We start from the raw sequence: 6,000 nt of genomic DNA, 5'->3' as shown, positions 1-6,000 counted from the left end.
CCTTGCACAATGTCTGATGCTGGATTTATCTACAGGAGAATGAAGCCCCACAAAAGGTTTGTTCTTGTCCTTCGGTGGTCAGCAGTGGGAAATCACATGTGGCTGTCGAGTTACTGCCTCTGCACTGGCAGTGCCACCAGAGACCCTTTATTTAGTGTTATTTGGTATATGTTATTTCACTTTGTTTCTTGTCTTCATTTCTCAAATACGTTTGTAAGTCAGAGACTTTCTTACTGATTTCCCCACTGCCAGGGACCCTGGGTTTGGAGATGGACGGATGGATGGCCACCCTCTGGGGACTGATGCCACCAAAACACAGCCAGTGCCCCGTGGGGGTGTAACTTCCCACTCCTTTTCTCCTCCCTCAGCCATCAGGAATTGTCACAGGAGACTGGCTGTGCTCTGGCAGTGGGAGAGGATCCTTCCCCCGGGGCAGAACATGCCTTGTTTCATGCAGAAGTGGACTTGGCAAGCCTGACCTACATTTTGGATGGCTCTGGTGCAGCAGACTGGAAACCTGGTGGCAGCTCCAGATAAAATGAAAGTGGGGCAGGCTTTTGTTGGATTACGGAAATGATTAGCATGAAACACGAGTCTGTGTCTTACTTAATTGCATTAATTGAATGTTGCCCCACCATGTTTTGTATTCAGCATGCTGCTGGATGTTGGTTGGAAAACAGCCACGCAGAGGGCAGCTGAATGTTTTGCCTGGCAGGGAGAGAAAGGGTGAGATCCTTTTTTTGTTGTTGTTGTTGTGGAAGCATAAGAATATATCTGGAATAAGCCTGTACGTTGGATGTTCCCACTCAAATGAGAAGCAGGTAAAGAGTGAAATGTTTGCATTGCCATTGTTGGGTTCCAAAGTGCCACGGACATTGAAACGCCAGATGAAGGCAAATTGCTCCTTCTTTGGACACAGCTAATTCCTGTTCTGTGTCCTCGCCACAGTGCCGGATTCCCAGCCAGAAGGACATTGTCTGGCAGCTCTGGTCTGGTTTGCAACGCCTCAGGCTTTAAATAAAGAGGGAGGGATGGACACGGACATCAAGGAGCATCTTGGAAGGGAAAGAGCAGGAGAGCTTCAAGCGCTGGGCAGCCTGAGGTCTGTGATCTCGAGAGGCACCCGGCTGTTGTCTCTCTTTAAAAGCCAGTGAGGTTTTCTGCTCCTTCCTCCCCCCAGTTCTTCCTGGAGAAAAGCCCCCCGGGCGGTGCTGAGTGGAGGTGCAGACCGGGGCGCCCCAACACAAAGGTTTCAAAAGGACGGGATACCGGCATCCTGGAAGGGAAAACAAAACCCGGGGGACGTTTCCTCCTCACCCGTGAAAAGGTATTTGGGGCTGGGAGAGCCTCTTTTCTCTCCTCTTTGTCTGCGGCTGAAGAGGGGCTGGGGCTCAGCCCTGAGTTCCTTTGCTGGGGAAGGAGCTGGAATTGCTTTTCCAGATGGATTGCCCGGCAGCATCCCCAGGCACCCTGGGAATGAGGAGACTTTATGGAGCCCTGCGTGGCTCTTTTGTTTACGTCCCCTGGGCTCAGAGTCACTCAGAGAAGGGCCGGGACACCGACACAGCCCTGCTGGGCCCCTAATACGGGAAGAATTCCAGGTGCCCTTGCAAAGCCGGTGTCATTCCCATTTTGGCACTTCTTTGGATGGGCAAACACTTGGCTCAGATTTCTCCCACACCAGGTCATGGGTTCTGGGAGAAAGCACAGTGTTTGCTTTGAGGAAGAGCTTTAATGTTCGAATCCATTAGGATATAGAGTGGCAGGAAGGAGAGATGTGGTAGAAGAGACAGGGAGGAAGGTTTTTACCAGCAGACAGTGGTTTCCTCTGCTGCTGGGCCTGGTGGGGAGGACACACTGAGAGGTTCCCCCAGAAAGCCATAAATGAAGTCCTGCTGTTGGGGGCCTTTTGAGGATTTTCTCCAAAGAGAACTGGAATATTTTCCTTCTGGTGAACCACAAGAGAATGTTACTACATCCTGTGCCTTGCATGGCTTATAAATAGAAGGAGGAAAGGAATGACTGGTTAACTGTTTGACCTCGGTTTGGGGGGGGAAAAGCCTCCCAAGAAACCTCAGAGACTCACCCCATTAAGCATACAGGAAAATGTCACAGATCTGGCACCTTAATTATATGCTAATGACATCCTACCAGGAGGAAAAGCTTCAGATGTCTGCAAGAAAAATACCTGACTGAGAGGGGCTGTGTGTGCTCACAGAGCCCTTTCTGACAACCATTCCCTCTCTCTTTTTGTCTTTTTTTTTTTTTTTTTTAGCATTTGAAAAACAAAAGAAAACAAAAAAGCAGGCTGAAGAACTAGGTGAACCTTTGACATTTGTGTTTGATTTTCAGCCCCTGAGCACGAACTGAAAACAAAACAAATCCTGCTGCAGAGAGGTTTGTCAAACGTGCAGACTTTCAATGACCCTTCTGTTCAGAATGTTTTTCTGATTCACTTTTAGCTAAAGTTGCAAATGGTCTTTACCCATCACCCTCTGGTGAACTTGTCTGCAAAATACCTGTTATTTTCCTATAAATTTATTTGCTTCACATGGATTAAAAAAAATTGGTTAATATAAATACTTAGTAAATTTAATGGAAGTATACCCAGATATGCAATCCACGTACCTGTTAGGAATTTTTTTTACTTACTTGTTCATTCAAATTATTCTTTTCCAGGGACTTTGCATTACACCTGAATGCTTGGAGAGCCCTCTACCCAGGGCAGGAGCTAATGTGACACCTACGTGGACAGTTTTACTAACTCAGATTTACATTCATTCACATGTGGTGCATTTATGGGGACTAAAATTATACAAAACCCAAACAAAACCCAACCAACAACAACAACAACAAAAAATCTAAAAAACCCAACAACAACAAAAACAAACCACAAAAACAGCCCAGGAAGGATATCTGAATATTCATGGACAAAACCAAACCAAACCAAACAAAAAAACCCCCCAAACCAAAACCAAACCAAACCAACAAACAAAAACACAAAAAACCCAAAACCTGAAAAACAACAACAACAAAAAAACAACACAAAGAAACCAAACCAAAATAAAAACAAAACCCAACGAAACCAACAAAACCCAAGCCAAACAAAAAAAACAGGGGGGAAAAAAGAGAGAGGAAGAGGAAAAGCCTCCATTATTGTGAAGGTAATCTCAAAAATAGTGATAGAAAAGTTGCTTTGACAGTAACAAAATTATGGAGGCTGAGAATGTGAGACTGTAAAATGTGACAATCCCTTTTAGGTTTTATCTAAGATTTGGGAAACAGCCCTGATACTTGTAGAATAAATGGAGGTTTGTTTCCTCTTGGAGGACATAAATTGGGTTAACTAGATTTAATTTATTAATTGAATGTAAAAAAAAAAATGTTCTGTTTAAATTATACTAAAAATAGCAGCCCTGTGTGTGTCCCTGGGATGAGCAGTCATGGGACACATCAGGCTGGTTTTCAGGAGACACAGAAAGGAATCAGCTGAAGTCAACAAGAGTTTTTTTCTTTGCTGCTGAAAGATTTGCTGTTCGCTTTGATATAACCAACCATGGGGGCCAGGCAGAAGAAAAACCCATCAAAGCTCAAAAGCTTTGCTTTGAGATAAATTTGCCAGATCCTTCTGTCACTGGGGTTCATCTCAGCAGGTTGGTTTGAGGATAAAACAGAAGGACTGAGCTCCTCTTTTTTGATACTTCTCAGGGCTGTTCGGTTTTGTCCGGCAAAAGGTTCTCCTTTTGTACCTTCACATCTTTGAGCAATGAAACCATCCCAGTCTGGGATGAAGATTCCCCTTTTGTACCTTCACACATCTGAGCAGTGAAAGCAGCCCAGTCTGGGATGGTTTAGTGATGTGATTTGCTGAAGGAAAGGCTCTTGGAGGTGCCATCCTCTGCTCTGCATCACTTCTGGCTGCCCCTGCTCCTGTCTCTGTTCCTTGGCTTGAGGGTGGGATGTCAATGCCATTTGCAGTCCTATGCAGAGCCATGAATTTTCACATCTAGAGGTGCATTCCTGTCCTGATTTAGAGCTAAGCAGCTCAAGGACAGGTAAAAGGGATGAAAAGGTGTTCCTGGGGTGAGGACACACGGTGCCAGCAGCCCTGCTGGGTCAGCCAAGCATGCCAGAGGTCAAGCTGGCAATTAGACATTTGCTCTGTGAAGTTCATCATCAGAAATGCACCACTTTCCAAAAGAAACATTTCCATGTGTTACTGACCCCTCACAGACCTCACAGCAAGTTTCTCTGCCTGCTCAAGCATGTGAGGGCAGGTTCTTCCTGCTGCCTCCATCCCAGGTGAGGAGATGGGGCCCTCCCTCCTTGTAGGAATTATCTGATGATCCTTTTAGCAGTTAATGGGGAGGATCTGTACAAACAGAGCCATCCCACCCTCAGCATGGCTGTCTCCAGCTGAGGCTCCTGCTTCCAGAGTGGGCTACAAGCAGCCACGAGCCATTCCTGGGATCCACAGTAATGCTCAGCAGGAGCTTAGATGGGCAAATAGGGTCAGGGAAGTTCTCCCAAAGCCTCTGCTGGACACTTCATCTCCCACAGCAGCACGAAAGGCACGACTCCTCACTCACCTCTGCTCCATGGAGCTGCTAACTCCTTCCAGATGAGTGTTGTTTATTTAGCTTATTGATTAAACCAGTTGCTGCCTCTAACAGGAACCTCACATTTTCCAGAGAGACAGATATGAAACATTAAAACTGGTGATCATTCCCCTCCACCCCCCCCTTTCCAGAGAGTATAGCTGCTCCTTGTGACGAGGGGCTGTGCAGCTACAGAACCAGGAGCCTGAGGAAGAAATGAAAGCAAGTTCTCCTTGAGAGAAACTTCTAGAGCTTGGGTGGCTGTTTTGTTTGGGTTTGTTTGGGGTTTTTTTAGCCTAAAAATATTAATTTCCTTCAGTATGAAAACTGAGATGCCATCAGCTTGACTTATAAAAATCTTTAGATTAACTTGCCGTGCTGATGCACTGAACAAAGGGCTTTGGGTTTGAATAGAGGAGGATGGAGACTGTGGGCCACAAAACCAAACATAAAGTGTAAAAGCTCCAGGATTTCTTATGGAATGATGTCTCTGATCCCCACTCCCTTTGCTGATGCTGCAGCAGCTCCAGCTGCTCCATGTGCCCCATCACACCCATCCCAGAGGAGGTCTGGCACGTGCTGCGGTTCCTCTGGGGCCAGGGCAGATAATAATGTCCTTCTGCCCACTTTTCCCTCGGTAGGACACTGTCTGTCATTTCCTCACCATGATGCTGAGCTTCACAAAGCCCTCAGTTACCTCAGAGACTCTTCCCCCTCCCTGAAACTTGGCTGAACTGCCCATCAAAAGCTGCTGCAGGGAGAGAGGAACCACCAGGCAGCCAGGCAAGCCTGTCTCCATCAGTAAAAACCAATAAATCACACAGGAGGACGTGGGACACGTTCAAAGACCAGCTTTAGGTGGCTCAAATCCGCGTGACAAGGCAGTGCCACCAGCTTTCCTGAGCACTGCTGAGGGGGCTCCTGGGCAGCAACCACCCCTTGGCTGTTAAACTTCCAGAGGGAGGCCCTGGAGCTGCTGCAGACAAAAGCTGGAGCATCCTGGAAGGAAACTGCCTTCTTGTTCCCTCCTGCCAGGGAGTTAACCCCCGGGGAGCATCCAGCTGAAAGCTGTACATGTGGAACACGCTCCCTTTCTGCTAAGAAAACATCCAAAGGGAGGGCGTTTTTCCTGCAGCTGGGAGAAATTCCAGCAGCCTGCTGGAACCTGATGGCTGTGATACACAAACGATCCCAGAGGAAGGGATGTGCTGGTGTCCCTGCTGACTGACACGTGGCACTCCACTGCACATTCCCTCGGGCTCCTCTGCATTTCCTCTCCAAGATTTCTTGCCACAGCAAGTACAGAGACAGCAGGCAATTATTTTGCTGGGAGATGCCAATTTATCTGTAATGCATCTAATTCTCTGATTGTCCTCATTTCTTTTTTTCTCCAGGAAGGAAG

The sequence above is a fragment of the Manacus candei genome, unplaced genomic scaffold (genome assembly GCF_025592945.1).
Source record: "Manacus candei isolate 608988 ecotype Guabito, Panama unplaced genomic scaffold, ASM2559294v1 h1tg000014l, whole genome shotgun sequence".
Taxonomy (NCBI): Eukaryota; Metazoa; Chordata; class Aves; order Passeriformes; family Pipridae; genus Manacus; species Manacus candei.
Note: the sequence above shows the minus strand (reverse complement) of the source record.